The following is a 19,320-nucleotide window of genomic DNA, read 5'->3' on the forward strand; positions in this document are numbered from 1 at the left end:
AACTGGCTCAGCTGCTTGAATTCCACTGACTCACACACATGTACTTGAACAGCTGTAACCACAACTACCCAACTGCCCAAATTGGTGTTCAAACTTGAATATGAGTTCACAGACATATCTACTACAAATATTCAGATGCAATAAACTGCTCACTATGGAAGAGGTGAGTAGAAAAAAGAAACAAGGAGGAAGACTTTAGGTTTTGGAAGGGAAGGTGGATTTAGGTTAACTGAGGGAATCATAAAGTTAGTGTTGGGGGTGAATTTTCTGTTTAGGGAGTAATCAGGGTTAAAAGAAGGGTAGGGTTAGGGGGTGGAGAGGGAGATCTTAGGTTTAAAGAGGGATCAGAAGGTAGGAAAAGGTTAGGGCTAGGGAGGAGAGGGGGATTTTAGGTTTATGGAGCAAATGGAGGGGTTCAAAGGTTTAGAGTTTATGACGGGTGGGGATTTTAGTCTTATGGACTAATCAGGAGTTTAGGTATAGGGAATGGATGAGAGTATATAGAGTTAGGGTCAGGGTTATGAGAAGGATAGTTAGCCACTGGTTAGTACATTACAACAGAGTCAATGGGTTTTTAGGGCACTTGCCAACATGAGTAAGTGTCAGTTGTGAAGTGCTGAAAGCTTGTGGCACATGACCAACTATATTAGACCCTCATGGTATGAATGATGTTAACCTGCTGTAGTACAATTAAGGTACCTGCTCAATTTCATGGCCAAATGTGATCCTACTAATTAAGTTTTCTACTAAATGTGATTTATACTTATTTTTTACCAGCTGAGATTCTATTATTTGTGCTGAATCTTAAATGTAATGCACTCATTATCTGTCTATAATATATCTATGTATGTATTGCATTCAAATGCACAGTATCGAAATGCAGCTAACCAATGTCAGCATTTCTAAAACCAACATAATGAAATCTAACATAATCATAAAAAAGAAACCAAAAAAAAAAAAAAAAACAAAACAAAAAGATCACAAAAAGAATTTTCTTGCTATCTGATCCAAAAATCTCAGCAAACATTCATCCATAATTTGTCTGCAAAAGGGTAGTGTTAAGGAACAGGTTTTCCTAATTTAAGGTACAGGGTTAAGGTTAGGAGAAAGAGCAGCTGCAGGGTCTCATGCATTAGTAAGGTGGGCAGGGGTACTTCACCTCTCTGAACCACTTTAATAATGTGAGTTCAAAATAAAAAAATACTATATGCATGTAACTAGTTTTACTCTACCAACTACAATTTATACTGATGCCTATCAGAACGATGAAAACGCATTTTGTCGAATGTTTTTTTGTCGACACATGTAGAGTGAACAGGCAAAACAGCAAAGCGGCTGTTCAGTGAATTCTTTCCCTGGGAAAGAAGTCACTTGACTGCTTCGTTGTTTTGCCGTGTTCTGAAGTGTAGTGTGGTCCCTTGTCCAGTATAGCTCCAAAGTGTGAATGTGGAACAGTTACTGGCCTTAGGGTTAGGGTGCGGGTTAAGGTAAGTGCATATGTTTTAAAATGTTTACTGTTTTTTTTTTTCGTTAGATGTATGGTTGGGTTATGTGCATATGTGTATTTAGTTGTTTACTGGCTTTTGGGGGGTATAATTAGGGTTAGGGTATGCGTGTATGTGTTTGGAAGTGTTTAATGTTTTTTTGTGGGGGGTTCAAACAGCAATTTCTTTCCCTAGGAAAGAAATTGCTGTTCTGCGGTTTCGACATTTTCAGCTTTTGCTGAAAATGTGTCAATGAAACATTGTTCACTGTTTTAAGTGTTCAATGTTTCAATATAGACCCACTTACACTAATTTTCTACCAGTTATAATTCTGCAGTTTGGCTGCTCTACAAAATTAATGGTACCTGTGTACACACACACAGACACACACACACACACACACACACACACACACACACACACACACACACACACACACACACACACACACACACGTGCGCGCGCATATAATTGAGACCAAAACCTTGAAAATTAAAAACAATGAAAATTCAAAACATTGAATTCCATAGCATTGAAAATATATAGGAAACCAACATGTACTATATTCCTGCACAACTATATACTGAAACAAATAAAAAATAGAGAATATTACACTTCTTCGAATATAAGCGGGGGGCAAGCCCCCATACACCCGCTATGTGGGGGGCTGCACCCCCACACCCCCTGCTACTTAAATATATCAACTCCGAGATCACACTACAATACACTAAGATGTGTTATGTTGTAGTATAGCAAGTAAGAAGGGAACATGACTGAGGTTACCTATGAAAGTCCGGTAAGCATCGGAGAGATATATATAATAATGTGTAATGTTTTAGCAGTAAAGTAGGGTTTCTAAGAGAAGGTTGAGGATATTTTTTTTTCAATTTAAACATGCAGTCATGAAGCGTGGAATGTTATGTTTGCCATTTTGTTCTGTGTAGTGCGATCTCAGAGTTGATAGATTTAAGCAGCAGAGCATACAGGGGCCTTGCCCCCTGCATATAGTTGGAGAAGTGTAACATGGTTTGTTTTTTATTTATTTCTGTATATAGTTGCACTAGTATATATCAAATGTTGATTTTCTATATATTTTCAATGTTATGGGATTCAATTCAGTGTTTTGAATTTTCAAGATTTTGGTCTAAGTTTTTTGAATTTCAATGTTTTGGGTTTTCAGTCTTCTAAAGTGAATCTCCATATAAATAAATAAATAAAAAAAAAATATATATATATATATATATATATATATATATATATATATATATATATATACACACACACACACACACACACACACACACACACACATTTTATGTATGCATGTTTATGACACACACACACACACACACACACAATGGCAATATTTGTTTCTGGGAGGTCACAGTACAAGATGGAGGTGGAATTTGCTCTGTCCACCCCCTTTTGTATGATTTTTAGAGCTCTATATAGCAAACAGAGAGTGTGAGATCTGTGGGCTTGGCCTGCTGACATAAACATGTTTTTTTTATTGTTTTTTAAATGTATGTTAGTTTACATGAGGCTTGCTCTTGTGGGATCAATGTTATGTGATTCAGAAAATCGAAGTTATAATAAGGAAGTGTTTATTCCCTTTCCCCACTGCCGTACACCTTAAATTTCTAAGTTGTCAAACTTATTTTATGTATGCATGTTTATGAGATAGAAATCTCATGCATTCAAATAATGGCAATATTTGTTTCTGGGAGGTCACAGTACAAGATGGAGGTGGAATTTGCTCTTTCCACCCCCTTTTGTATGATTTTAGAGTTGGTATATAGAAGTAGCAGAGAGTGTGAGGATTCAGGGGGCTTGCCTGCTGGCATAAACATGTTTTTTTTTATTGTTTTTTAAATGTATGTTAGTTTACATGAGGCTTGCTCTTGTGGGATCAATGTTATGTGATTCAGAAAATCAAAGTTATAATAAGGAAGTGTTTATTCCCTTTCCCCACTGCCGTGTGACCTTAAATTTGGTACATATTCGTACTGCTCACTTCGCTCCCTTACCCTACCCCCTTTCCCACACACCCCTAGGACTCTCAAACTTATACTTCTAGACCACACCCCCATCAATTCTCACCCCCAATTATCCTATTACATCAGTCCATTCAACTATAACACATATTTCAACCACCAAACCTCCTAGCAATCAAGCACAGCATTTATCATTACCACCACACCTGCAACATCTACACCCTTACTTACTCACCAGTTTTACTTCCAAATCAACTTTATCCTAACACTAATTCAAACATGTATAGCATACAACACCCCTTTCTCCATAAACTTTTATTTTATCAAGCAACTATCTCCATCCTACTTCTACTCTCTATACTCTCTTCCTATCACACCCATCTAAATATCACTTTTCCACCCTCATGGCAAACCAAAGCCATAACTTACCACACACAACTTCTAAACTCTTCTATTACAACCCCCAACTCTACATCCTTTCTAACCCCATCTCTCTATTATAACAAATTAGCAAGAAAAACTAACCCTATAAATCACACAAGTTATCTAAAATTCTTAATAAACTCACCAAACTATACTTAAACTTACTCCTAAAACTCTCCTGCTGTGGAGACATTCACCCAAATCCTGGCCCTACCTCAACAGAAAAGGCCAAAATAAAGCTACCAACCCCCCATTTCTGCAAGCCCAAAGCATCTCTCCTCCTCCTAAATATCAATGCAAGAAGCATACTAAACAAAATACATGACCTGCATGCCTTGTTAGCAGTATACAAACCTGACATAGTGGTACTAACAGAAACATGGCTTAAACCTGATCACCACAATAATGAGATCATAGCCCCAGGTTATGATATCTTGCATAAAGACAGGACAGGGAAAAAGGGTGGAGGTGTAGCAATTATATTCCAAAGCCACCTCTCACTAGAACTACTTGACTATAATAATGAAGAAATCAACAACGTAGAACTTATCCTAGCCAAATTTAAATTAAACCCAAACAAACAAATAATCATCGCAGGGGCATATATATACCCCCAGGTAACAACATTCCCATTATGGAAAACATGTTAAGTTGGTTGTCACTCTCCCTCCCTTACGAAACAATACTACTAGGTGACTTTAACATAGATTTGGGCCAACTGCTCCAAAGAGTATCCCTCAGAGCATTTCAACCTTTACGGGTTCTCCCAAATAATCACAACCCCTACTAGGACAGACAAAACAACCAAACGTCAATCCATTTTGGATTGGATTCTGGTATCTCACCCCACTTTTGTACATCAATCTGGCTGTTTACCTGACAGTCTAAGTGATCATCAACCCATCTACCTAATTAGGAGCAAGACCCAACACCTACCCAACCTACCTCTACTAAAAATAATACGTAATAAAAAAGCTTCAGAGCCAATGACTTTAATAAAGCACTAAATTGCTGCAACTGGCTCATTCTTAAACAACTACCTCTCAACGAAGCTGTACAGTACTTTAACTCTACCTTCCTACATATCCTAGAACATCATGCCCCTACTAGATCCATTAGGACAAAAACCCACCAAGCCCCATGGCTCACCAAAGAGACAAAAAAGATAATTAAAGAAAAGGACAAACTCTGGATAGCTTCCCACAAAGATTCAAACATTATCCTAAGGTCAAAGTATACAGAACTACATAATACAACCAAGAGACTAACTAAACTAGACAAGTCCAACTATTACAAAAACCTACAGGATAAATATAGCCATAACCCACATAAATTCTGGACCTCCATTAATAGACTACTTCACCCTGGAAAAGCATCCCCTCCCACCCCTGTGCTGCCAAACAACCAAGATGATATTCCTACTCAATTTAATAATTCTTTACAGAAACAGTTCAAAATCTAGCCAATACCCAGAAAATAATGATACCCCTATACAATCTTCTACCGCATATAACAGTCATACAAAAAATAACTTCTCTACCTTTTCCCTACAACCAGTGTCCACTAAAATGGTTGCAAACCTCCTTAGGAAGCTAAAACCAACTACACTAGCTGCCGATAAACTCCCTGCAGATTTCCTTCAGATAGCAGCAGACACCATATCCTACCCAGTGTCAATTCTTATTAATAGATCAATCTCAGAACACAAAGTTCACACCCACTGTAAAATCTCCCATATTGTCCCTCTGCATAAAGGTGGCAACTCCTTAGAGCTAACCAACTATCGTCCAATTGCCATACTATCACCCTTATCAAAAATTCTAGAAAGAGTTGTCCACTCCACTTGCAACTAATGCAATATCTTTAACAAAATAAACTACTATCCAACTCCCAACATGGCTTCAGACCCTCCCACAGCACAACCACTGCCCTTCTATCCTATACCAATACAGTCAATCACTTTAGAAACCAAGGTCTTTTCGTATCTTCCATCTTCCTCGACTTATCAAAAGCCTTTGACATGGTTAACCACAATCTGCTCCTCAATACTCTATCTAGTCTCAATGTTTGCCCCTCCACCATACTCTAGTTCATCAGCTATTTATCAGAACGCCAACAAGCAGTTCTCTGGCAAGAAAAGCTGTCCCCCCTCTTACCAATTTCCATAGGAGTCCCTCAGGGATCAATCCTTGGCCCACTGCTGTTCTCCGTCTTTACTAACAAGATTTCTTCTTCACTACCCACTGCTACAGTAGTTCAATATGCTGATGACACCACCATAACCTGTGCTGCCCCCAGCATTAAGGAACTACACACCATCACCCAATACAACTTTACCCTAGCAGAAACCTGGTTTACTAAAATACAACTTCTTCTCAACCCAAAGAAAACCAAACTAATACTATTCACCCCTGGCAGATCATCCAACTCAGACTATAACCTCACTATAAACTCCAAAAACAATATTCAAATCACACCAACCAACCACACCAAACTACTAGGAGTTGACATTGATAACCACTTAAAGTATGATATCCGTATAGCACAAACCATCAAAAAGGTCAACCAAAAACTGGGTCTGCTCTATAGAAATAAAAAGTTCATGACTAATCAGACCAAAGCCACTATTGCAAGAAGCCACCTCCTCTCTATCCTTCTCTATGCTTCCCCTATCTTAACTAACCTTCATCAGACTGAACTTCACAAAATGGAATCATGCTACAACAAAATTGCCAAATTTGCAACAGACTCCTCAAATAGATCCCATCACTGTATTTCCTTAATGCAACTCATGTGGTTGGAACTTCCTCAGCTACTTAGACTCAATCAAGCCATAGTTGCACATAAACTCTACTACTACCCTGAAAAAACTCCCGCCCTCCAACAACTAAAATGTAATGCACTCATTATCTGTCTATAATATATCTATGTATGTATTGCATTCAAATGCACAGTATTGAAATGAAGCTAACCAATGTAAGCATTTCTAAAACCAACATAATGAAATCTAACATAATCATAAAAAAGAAACCAAAAAAAAAAAAAACAAAACAAAAAGATCGCAAAAATAATTTTCTTGCTATCTGATCCAAAAATCTCAGCAAACATTCATCCATAATTTGTCTGCAAAAGGGTAGTGTTAAGGAACAGGTTTTCCTAATTTAAGGTACAGTGTTTTCTGTTTTCAGAAACATGGCTTAAACCTGATCACCACAATAATGAGATCATAGCCCCAGGTTATGATATCTTGCATAAAGACAGGACAGGGAAAAAGGGTGGAGGTGTAGCAATTATATTCCAAAGCCACCTCTCACTAGAACTACTTGACTATAATAATGAAGAAATCAACAACGTAGAACTTATCCTAGCCAAATTTAAATTAAACCCAAACAAACAAATAATCATCGCAGGGGCATATATATACCCCCAGGTAACAACATTCCCATTATGGAAAACATGTTAAGTTGGTTGTCACTCTCCCTCCCTTACGAAACAATACTACTAGGTGACTTTAACATAGATTTGGGCCAACTGCTCCAAAGAGTATCCCTCAGAGCATTTCAACCTTTACGGGTTCTCCCAAATAATCACAACCCCTACTAGGACAGACAAAACAACCAAACGTCAATCCATTTTGGATTGGATTCTGGTATCTCACCCCACTTTTGTACATCAATCTGGCTGTTTACCTGACAGTCTAAGTGATCATCAACCCATCTACCTAATTAGGAGCAAGACCCAACACCTACCCAACCTACCTCTACTAAAAATAATACGTAATAAAAAAGCTTCAGAGCCAATGACTTTAATAAAGCACTAAATTGCTGCAACTGGCTCCTTCTTAAACAACTACCTCTCAACGAAGCTGTACAGTACTTTAACTCTACCTTCCTACATATCCTAGAACATCATGCCCCTACTAGATCCATTAGGACAAAAACCCACCAAGCCCCATGGCTCACCAAAGAGACAAAAAAAATAATGAAAGAAAGGGACAAACTCTGGATAGCTTCCCACAAAGATTCAAACATTATCCTAAGGTCAAAGTATACAGAACTACGTAATACAACCAAGAGACTAACTAAAGTAGACAAGTCCAACTATTATAAAAACCTACAGGATAAATATAGCCATAACCCACATAAATTCTGGACCTCCATTAATAGACTACTTCACCCTGGAAAAGCATCCCCTCCCACCCCTGTGCTGCCAAACAACCAAGATGATATTCCTACTCAATTTAATAATTCTTTACAGAAACAGTTCAAAATCTAGCCAATACCCAGAAAATAATGATACCCCTATACAATCTTCTACCGCATATAACAGTCATACAAAAAATAACTTCTCTACCTTTTCCCTACAACCAGTGTCCACTAAAATGGTTGCAAACCTCCTTAGGAAGCTAAAACCAACTACACTAGCTGCCGATAAACTCCCTGCAGATTTCCTTCAGATAGCAGCAGACACCATATCCTACCCAGTGTCAATTCTTATTAATAGATCAATCTCAGAACACAAAGTTCACACCCACTGTAAAATCTCCCATATTGTCCCTCTGCATAAAGGTGGCAACTCCTTAGAGCTAACCAACTATCGTCCAATTGCCATACTATCACCCTTATCAAAAATTCTAGAAAGAGTTGTCCACTCCACTTGCAACTAATGCAATATCTTTAACAAAATAAACTACTATCCAACTCCCAACATGGCTTCAGACCCTCCCACAGCACAACCACTGCCCTTCTATCCTATACCAATACAGTCAATCACTTTAGAAACCAAGGTCTTTTCGTATCTTCCATCTTCCTCGACTTATCAAAAGCCTTTGACATGGTTAACCACAATCTGCTCCTCAATACTCTATCTAGTCTCAATGTTTGCCCCTCCACCATACTCTAGTTCATCAGCTATTTATCAGAACGCCAACAAGCAGTTCTCTGGCAAGAAAAGCTGTCCCCCCTCTTACCAATTTCCATAGGAGTCCCTCAGGGATCAATCCTTGGCCCACTGCTGTTCTCCGTCTTTACTAACAAGATTTCTTCTTCACTACCCACTGCTACAGTAGTTCAATATGCTGATGACACCACCATAACCTGTGCTGCCCCCAGCATTAAGGAACTACACACCATCACCCAATACAACTTTACCCTAGCAGAAACCTGGTTTACTAAAATACAACTTCTTCTCAACCCAAAGAAAACCAAACTAATACTATTCACCCTGGCAGATCATCCAACTCAGACTATAACCTCACTATAAACTCCAAAACAATATTCAAATCACACCAACCAACCACACCAAACTACTAGGAGTTGACATTGATAACCACCTAAAGTATGATATCCATATAGCACAAACCATCAAAAAGGTCAACCAAAAACTGGGTCTGCTCTATAGAAATAAAAAGTTCATGACTAATCAGACCAAAGCCACTATTGCAAGAAGCCACCTCCTCTCTATCCTTCTCTATGCTTCCCCTATCTTAACTAACCTTCATCAGACTGAACTTCACAAAATGGAATCATGCTACAACAAAATTGCCAAATTTGCAACAGACTCCTCAAATAGATCCCATCACTGTATTTCCTTAATGCAACTCATGTGGTTGGAACTTCCTCAGCTACTTAGACTCAATCAAGCCATAGTTGCACATAAACTCTACTACTACCCTGAAAAAACTCCCGCCCTCCAACAACTAATGAAGCCCTACACCACCAATAGAGCCCTGAGATCTAGCAACCAAAATCTCATTCAAGTAATAAGACATAAAAATGAAGCAGGTAAATCTCTCTTTGCCTGCACAACAGCACAAACCTGGAACTCACTCCCAAACAATATAACCAGCACTACTTCTTGCACCCATTTCAAACACCTCTTGAAATCCTACTATTCTAGTATCTGGCTCTGCTCTTGCTATACCCCAGGATAGCAACATCTATGCTCATTTGCAAAGACTATGCTACACTACAACATTTTCTTTTACTGAGCTCTACTGTTATCCCACAGATTCATCCTAACATTTCATCAATCTAACAGCAGTAAACATTCCAACACTTGTACTGTTCTGTACTATATCCCTTACCTGAAAAACAGTCTAATCCATTTCTAGACTGACACAATACCTAACGGAGCTTATCTTACTCTCATCCTACCTATACCTTTATCCTATTTTATGCCACTATGGGCATTTATTTACTTCTCGGTTATACTAAAGCATAAATTTATTACAACTTTATATTTACTAATATTTCTACAAAAAAAAAAAATTATATATATTTGTATTATTTGTACTAATTGTATATTCTACTAGAGTACTGACTGTATATTCTACTAGAGTTATCACATGCCATGTAAATGGTCCTCTGTACTACTTATAAATGTTAAGAATTGCTTTGTACTGTTTTAATCTAATATTGTATTGTATCATGGAGCTTTTCTCCCCGGGCCTTCGCTGAAAATGGACCTGTGTCCAGTTGGAATTTCCCAGTTAACAAAAATAAAATAAAATAAAATAAATAAATAAAAATAATAAACATATAATTAGCATTGGGTGTGGGGGTGTTGCAGAGGGGCTTGAAACTATTTTGTATACCAGCCAAGCCTTATTACCGAAGGATTAATTTAACTGCCTCATCATGTCATCACTCCACAACATTCGGTCCCAGCTCTGGAGACATCATCACTAATGTGTCTTAATGGGTTTTGGCTCTTCTAATGCTCCTAGGAGGGAGAGTATCATTCATAGGATCATAGGAATTTACTAGGCTAATGGCCCTACAACCCTTGCAAGCCTAGCCAAGTTCTACCCTTATTTCCACAATCAGCACCTACTGCCCCTGTCCAAGATGGACACAGGTGGAACCCCTGGGGTGAATCTATGGTCACCCATCCATTCACCCAAACTGCATTTGAAGAGGCCAATGAGGTGCTCTGTTTGATATGAAGTGGGAGTCAGTTCAAAAGGTTTGGTAACCTCTGGGAGACAAATCTGTCCCTCAAGCAGGTTCTATTAATGTCACATACCAGGTTAAGGTCTTTAGAGCAAGTAACCCATGTACCATTTGACTTACAGAGATGCAGCATTTCCAATAAAGCAGGGTCAGAAATTGCCTTGTATGCAAAGCAGAGAGTTCCTCTGAGAAGTCTATATGAAACAAAATAAAGTAAACAGTGATTTCAGACAATCCATATAGGACAGATGCTGAAGACCTAGAATTTTCCTTATGAGGAACCTTTGTGGTCTCTCCAATTGCTGCAGGTGCTTGGAAAGCTACATACCAAAAGGGGCATTCTACTCAATTATTGGCCTGATGAGGGAAAAGTACAAGGAGGTTATAACTTCTTTTTTTCTGGAGGCAATACCCTTACTTATGAGATGACTGATACAGAATGCCCTTCTTACCACTGTGGAGACATGGTGGTCAAAGTTAAGGTTACTGTCCACCTGTGTGCCCAGGTCTCTCACCACTCATTGAATACTTAAAATGTTGCTATTGATGTGGTTGTTAGTAGGAACATCACCCTTACTGAAAGGGATGACAATACATTTTTTCAATTGAGTTTAAGGCCATGAATTTGGCATCAATCATTCGTTTGTGTAATACCTTCTTGTAGGATGTTGACGTCATTTGGAGATTCTATGACCACACCCAATTTGCAATCACCAGCAAACTTTGTCAGCCACAGACCTTTAGTTTTTGCTTCTACTTTAGTGAAATAGATTCCAAACAGTACAGGTCCCAGGACTGATCCCTGTGGAATACCACCAGTTACAGGTCTGCTATTTGAGGTGGATTCTCCTATTTTGTCTTTATGAGTTCTATCAGTGAGGCAGTTAGTGAACCTTCCAAAGATATAAGGGTTGATACCTACCTGGGTGAGTTTGTCAATGATGCCTGAATGGGGGATAGTGCCAAATGCCTTGGCTAAGTCTAAGTAGGCTGTATGCACAGATTTCTACTCATTCAGGGCCTTGGTGCCTGTCTTGAAAAGGCACAATCTCCCTTTGACAAAGCCAAACTGAGTAGGGTCAAGTGTTTGTAGATTGCCTATATCGTTGTTGATAAGGTCCATGATGATTTGCCCCATGGCCTTGCAGATAAGGCTAGTCAGGCTAATAGGTCTATAGTTCCTAGGGTCAGTGAAAGCACCACCTTTGTGCAAGGGAATAACGGTGGCCATTTTCCATTCACCTGGGATGCAGCTGGTGCTTAGTCTATGATTGAATAAGAGTACCCAATGGTGTTGCTAATTCTTGCTAGAGCCCGTGTAGGATGCAACCTGGGGTGTTATCAGTCCTATATAGATGATGTTTTTCTGGCCTTAGAGAGGGTGTTATCAACCTGCTCTTTAGAGATACAAGGTAAGAAACAGGTGGTAGGGATGTCATGGGGTATGTGTGATGAGGACAAGGGAGTGACGTTTTCACAGAACCTGTCAGCCAACAGGTTAGCTATGTCCACAGGTCAGTATATGTGGTATCATTAACTACCAGTTCAGCACATATCTGAGTCTTTCCTTTTCGGTTACTGATGTAACTAAGGAATGCTTTATGGCTGTCTTTAGTTGATGAAGCTAATTTGGATTTATAGTTTTCTTTGGAAGACTTCACAAGAAGTCTTATTTGCTTGTTTAAGCTGATAAGGGAGTGTTTCAAATTTACTCTTAGATAGCAATTTCTTCCTCTTATTGTAAATGCTGTTACTGGCAGTTGTCCAACAGACAGGTGTGCTCTTCCTTGAGGAGCTTGTTTTGGTCCTATTAGGTATGGCTGAGTCAATGTAGTTATATAAGTGTTTGTATAAAGCATTGTTGTAAAACTTGGCATAGCTGCCAGCTCCATCTGAAAGGGATTTGCACTGAAGCTATTTATAACATCTCATAAAAGGTTATAATCTGATTTGGAGATGTTTTTAGTTTAGTTGCTGCTGGGGGGGTGGTGTCAGGTATGATAGTTACTTCAAATGAGACTAATTTGTAGTCAGATCTCACTAGGGATGACCTCACAGTTGGGTGTGCTACTGTAGTCCCTCGTATTGGTAAGAACCAGCCAAGAAGACAGGATGTTGGCACCTTTTGTGGGGGTGTCAGCTAGCTGGTACTTCATTTTCACTTTGCGTATTAACATCTCTTTAATGATGACAGACCATACACATATAAATCTGTATGTTTGTACCTCACTAACCATGATTATTCCTGCTCATATATCTTTCTTGACACTGTAGCAAGAAGCAAACCTCATTTGACAATAGCCTATGCAGTGTACATACTGCTGGTCTCTGGAGCTCTAGTATTTCTGGGTGGGGGGAGTTCAAAGAAGGAAGAAAGTGCTAGGTATGAAAATTTGGATTTATAATTGCAGTACATATGGTTACCTAATATTCTGTCTTGCTTTTTTGACTCCACTTTTACTGTGCAAACTACTATTCATTGGCAGTAGTCTGTGCATCAAACAACTCATTTATCTCCGTTTGTTACTACCTCATCTCTCCAGCTAGTAAATCACTAACTGCTTCTCCTTCCATTTCATCCTTCCATTTCTAACTGGTTGCTGAATATCCTTTTTATTACCTCTTTGACACAAACTGATATCACTGAGTTATTACGTGTTATTGTGGTAATGTGTGATATACAACCTCATATCATTGTTACTGGTTATTCTGTGCTCTTCACTATATTACTATATGTATGTATATTTTGCTTTGAACTTACAGCATTTTGAGAATTTGCATTTATCATGTTTTACTTTGCCTCTTTTAAGATGTTGTCTCTCAGAGCCTCTACCGCAGACACTGGAAATAGTCTACATCCATAGGGCTAAAATACACACACACACACACACACACACACACACACACACACACACACACACATGCCTGCAAACACACACACACACACACACACACACACACACACACACACACACACACACACACACACACACACGCACACACACACACACACACACACACACACACACACACACACACACACATACACACACACACACACACACACACACACACACACACACATGCCAAACACACATACACACACGCACACGCATGCACACACGCACACACACACACACACACACACACACACACATATGCACATAGACGCACACACACACACACACACACACACACACACACACACACACACACACACACACACACGCACACATGCACACACACACACACGCACACACATGCACACACACACACATGCACACACACACACACATGCACACACAAACATGCACACATGCACACAGATGCACACACATGCACAGACGCACATACACACAAGCACACACTCACACACCCACACACACACACACACACACACACACACACACACACACACACACACATATGCCTGCAAACACACATACACACACACGCACACACGCACCCATGCACATGCATGCACACATACACACGCACACACACACACACACACACACGTGCGCACACACACACATGCACACAGACGCACACACACACGCACATGCACACACGCACACACTCACACACACACACACACACACACACACACACACACACACACACACACACACTCACACACACTAACACACAGTCTCTGAGTCATTAAGCATAACTGCACATACAGTTCTTACAAACTTAGAAATGAAGCAAACCAGTGTTGATATGAGTTGGTATGTGTTAAAGAAGCAATGGCAGTACTGTTAAATCAAGCATGCCATTCTGAAGTACATTACTCTTTTCTGTACAACTTATAGTGGAGAGGAATTAGCTAACAAAAGTACTTGCTGCAGTACTTGACCTGCATAGACAGAGCTGCAATAGCTTTGTAAGCAGGGATACAATGGATCTATTTCTGACCACAGTACTGACCACATACCATACACTTTATATTGTGCATCTGTAAATACGCAAGCTGTAAAACTGCTAAAGCCTGTGTGTTTCCTACTTCATAATAAACTAGCATGGGGAGTAGAGCATGGAAACTGAGTAAGGAAAATGTACATTTGTTAATCAATCGCTTCAGTAGTTTACCAAGTATGCTCAAACAGTAAAATGAAACATTTCCCACAGGAATCCCTTTTGTGGTATACCCAAGTATGTACAAGCACCAAAATGAAACATGTCCCCAAGTGATCTCTTCTGTGGTTATGTCCAAGCATGCACAAGCAGCAAGAGGAAACATTTCCCCCAGTGATCTCTTCTGTGGTATGCCAAGCACGCACAAGCAGCAAAATTAAACATTTCCCCAAGTGATCTCGTCTGTGGTATGTCCAAGCATGCACAAGCAACAAGAGGAAACATTTCCCCCAGTGATCTCTTCAGTGGTATGCCAAGCATGCACAAGCAGCAAAATGAAACATTTCCCCAAGTGATCTCTTCTGTGGTATGTCCAAGCATGCACAAGCAACAAGAGGAAACATTTCCCCAAGTGATCCCATCATTACTTTCTTCAAGTATGTACAAGCAACAAGAGGAAACATTTCCCCCAGTGATCTCTTCACTAGTTTAACCAAGGTTGCTTACCTCAGGTTAATATCCAGTCCCTGTAACACATAGTATTACCATAAAGAAGGTGCTGCTTTAAGAGCCTTAATAATTATTTCTTATTATCTGATAATAACATCAGCCATCAAGGGATGCCTAAGTTCTATTAATGTCACAGCAGGCCTATAATAAAGCAAGGACACTGTTTTTCAACAGTAAGGTAGTAATTAGTAAACAAAGGGGAAACATATGCCATCAACCATCCATAGATAAGTTATATCACAAAAAAAGTATGTTTTGGTCATATTTATGGTTAGAACAATGAACCATGTAGATTTAAGTACCTCTGTCATTTTTATGCTTCATTACCGTAACCTGTATTAATTTCAAGTATGAATAAAAGAACTATGGAATGCATGGTTGCTGGTGCATTGCTGAGGATAGAAAGCAATTTGTAAATTATGTAACTGTAATCTTATTCTTTGTGACAAGGCATCAGACAGCAACACATCTTGTTAGAAAGGTGCATGAACATCAGTTAAATCAGCAAAATGTCAGACAGGCAGAATGGAATAATGTGTCTTATTACAGGTTCATGAGTATTAAGCTAGCTGCCCTTACACACCATTTTAAAGCTAGCCAATTCCCTTTTCAAAGGTGAGAATCACTCTGTACCTTGTCACTGTGAGGTAAACACATTAAGTATTATACCAACCCCCCCTTTTGAATAATTAATCCCATTGCAGGTTCCCAGCAATACAATGTCACCAAACCAACAGGACTAAAAAAAGCATATGGATCATATGGACTAAGATGAGTGAAAAGAGAGAGGAAAAAAAGAGAAAAGTGATGAAGAAAAAGGAAGAAATAATAAGTATAAAAAGTAAGAAATTATAACAAATGGAGGATGGTAGTGAAGACATAAGCCAAATAGGGGAGTGGTTGGAATTGTATAGTATTATTTAGATAGTTTGGAAATTAGGAAATTACATAAAAGATGACCAAGGACATATATCTGACATCATGTCCCTTTATCATTTCATAGGTTAGTACTAGATTAACTGATCTGGTGAGCCATTTTAAGCCTAGCCAATTATCCCTTGTGAGACTCAAACCCTGCACTTTGTGTTTATAAGGCAAACACCTTAACTAGTCATCCACCTTCCCAACGGGCATCATGCCTAGCTAGCAATATAACTTCTTCATTCACAATTTACTGGTCCTGATGCAATGCCTTAACTATTATCAGATACAGTGTTTTGATCATTAGCTTTACTTTCTCTAGGATTCAGATTAGCTAGTGAAACAGATTACAGCTGTATACTAAGGATTCTTTTAATTATTCCAAGAATATCAAGCCATATGACCAGACATATTTGGCTGCTTTAATTGCCTTCCAAAGGAAAGCATTTCATACACTGATTTGTAGTTTCTGCAATCAAGTTAAATCTGCCCCAAAAGCTTCAGTTTGTCCCTTGACTACATTATAATAATGTATGGAGGCTCACAGACTTTATCAAACAAATTCACGACTTAAACCTTGATTCAGGCAATAGATTATATTCTGCATTGATAACAAACTTAAATACAACAGAATCTATACCTTTAATCATCAGATTCTTTGACCCAAAGCCATTGTTGCCTATTCTTTGAGTTTGTAGTGCATTCACAGTACACATCCCAACAATTCCCATAAACATTTCTGCTGTATTCTGTTTCTTATACATAAATTTTGGTACAGCACTCTGTGTGTGATACTGATGCAGCCACTCTCAACCTCTTAGAGCAAGAAATCCGGACAAAGCCATACATAATGGGGGGGGGGGCAAAAATAGGGATACTTTTTAAATATTACTCTTACAAACCTAAAAAGTTAATAGAATAGCAGGTTTTTGCATTAGCATGATTTTTCTGAAGTGTATAAAGTCTGAAACTCAAATGTCTGTCATTATTTTCTGAACTCAGTCTTCAATTATTTTTCCAAGGATTATCCAGAAAACCACAATTTTATGAAAAAATGGACCAGAAATATGAGGCAAAACTCTGGACATTCTGCAAAAATCTGTACAGTTGAGAGGTACAAAAATATATAAAAGTCAAGTATACTCACATCCCTCTTTATAGAACCTTTGCAGCCTATGTAATGTACGTGGGAACCTATTGTATTTCTTTCTGGTTTCACCTGAGTCAAGCACATTATTTTTTTTTTTTTTAATTTTGAAATAATATCAACCATTGTTATTGTGAAAAGAAATGACACTTCAGTATCAAAAAACTTCTCTGTGGTATGTCCCTTAGTCCCTTAACCGAGTTCAACACTGAATAATTTAGTACAAAAATTGTATTTTAAGTTTGACAGTTCATTAGCTCTATTTTATTTTACTGGGTGGTAGGCTTCATCACTTGAATCTTTTTCTGCCACAGCCTAATTACAATCATAATTAAACATAAGCAGAACATATATTTCAGTGTAGTTAAGCGGACTCAAGGCAGACTGCTGCAAGTAAATGGAAGCAGAGCACCTTCACAGTAGGATTCAGCATGCTTTGTAATACTTAGAGTATACAGAATCAGTGGTCAACAATTTAACAGTAAAAAAGAAGCAAGAACTAAAGATTTTGTCCTAGTGGTACGCCAACATCATGCTTGAGTGATGCATTCTGCAGTGACATAACACCTTATATCCATTGGTAATGAACTGCATGCAGTGACAGTAATCCAAGTTAAAGTATTGGAGTTGCTTTTAAAATTTACATAAATGTGTGTGTGTGTGTGTGTGTGTGTGTGTGTGTGTGTGTGTGTGTGTGTGTGTGTGTGTGTGTGTGTGTGTGTGTGTGTGTGTGTGCGTGCATGTGCATGTAAATCACAACATGAACCATGTTCACACTGAATTTAAATATTAATCCCTTTTTGTTTGGTGTGCTGCAGTAGCTGGTGTAAAGGAATTTTGATACTACTTTAGCTCTGTGTCACATGTAAATAGTCAACTGGCTTTTCTAAAGGGAAAGTAATGACAGTGTTTTCTGGGACATTCCAGATAAGCCAATAGATCTGAATATGTGTTATTGCTTTAGCTAAATACGAAAAGTAGAAACTATTATGAGAAACAAATTCTGGCACTGGTTCTTCACAGTATATCTTAAGTTTACAGGTATATTTTCAGTAAATGTACCAGAGTACGAAATATATGAGTGACTGCTTGATTTAAATGTTTGTTTTTTCTTCTTTGAAGAAATAACATCTGTATATACCCTTTATTAGGATTAGTTTGTACCACAAAGCGTGCACATCAGATATATTCTATACTTCTGTTTCATGTATGTTTTGCTGTAACGTTGTCTGTGTTTCTTGCATACAGTATTGCAATGTTATTGTACTGCAATAATACAATTGTATAAAATGTAATGTGTTGTTCCTCAGTAGCCTGGAACATGGCTAACAATAATCCCTGTACAAGCCTATTTACACTGCTAACAAATATAAATAAAATAAATAAAATCCATCTGTCCACTGCATTAATGGCTTCATTTCATAGTAAGATAAGTATTTGTAGTTGCATCCAAGAATAGCATTTGTTTTGTTGAATTTGTTATGTACTCAGAAAAAAAAGAGCAGTGTTCATAACCATATCCCTACATTTTTAAGAGAACAAACAAAACTGATTTCTTCAGATGTAGTAATGGCTAGTTTAAACATGTTTAAGGCCAGGGCCTCTATGCACAAATTTTCATTGCTAATATGCCACAGGTTAAGTCAATTGGCAATCAAGATAAAGTTGCTTGATTGTGAATAGCTAATGACTGCTGTCAAACTGTTTGCACACTAGATGTTCATTAGATCAGTCCAGAAAAATGGCTCTACTTGGCTGGGCTTTACAGAATGCATAGCACATCTCCTGCAGAGATTACATATCACTCGACT

Source organism: Protopterus annectens, chromosome 9.part0, assembly GCF_019279795.1.
Source record: "Protopterus annectens isolate FY-2018-M chromosome 9.part0, PAN1.0, whole genome shotgun sequence".
In the NCBI taxonomy this organism is placed as follows: domain Eukaryota; kingdom Metazoa; phylum Chordata; order Ceratodontiformes; family Protopteridae; genus Protopterus; species Protopterus annectens.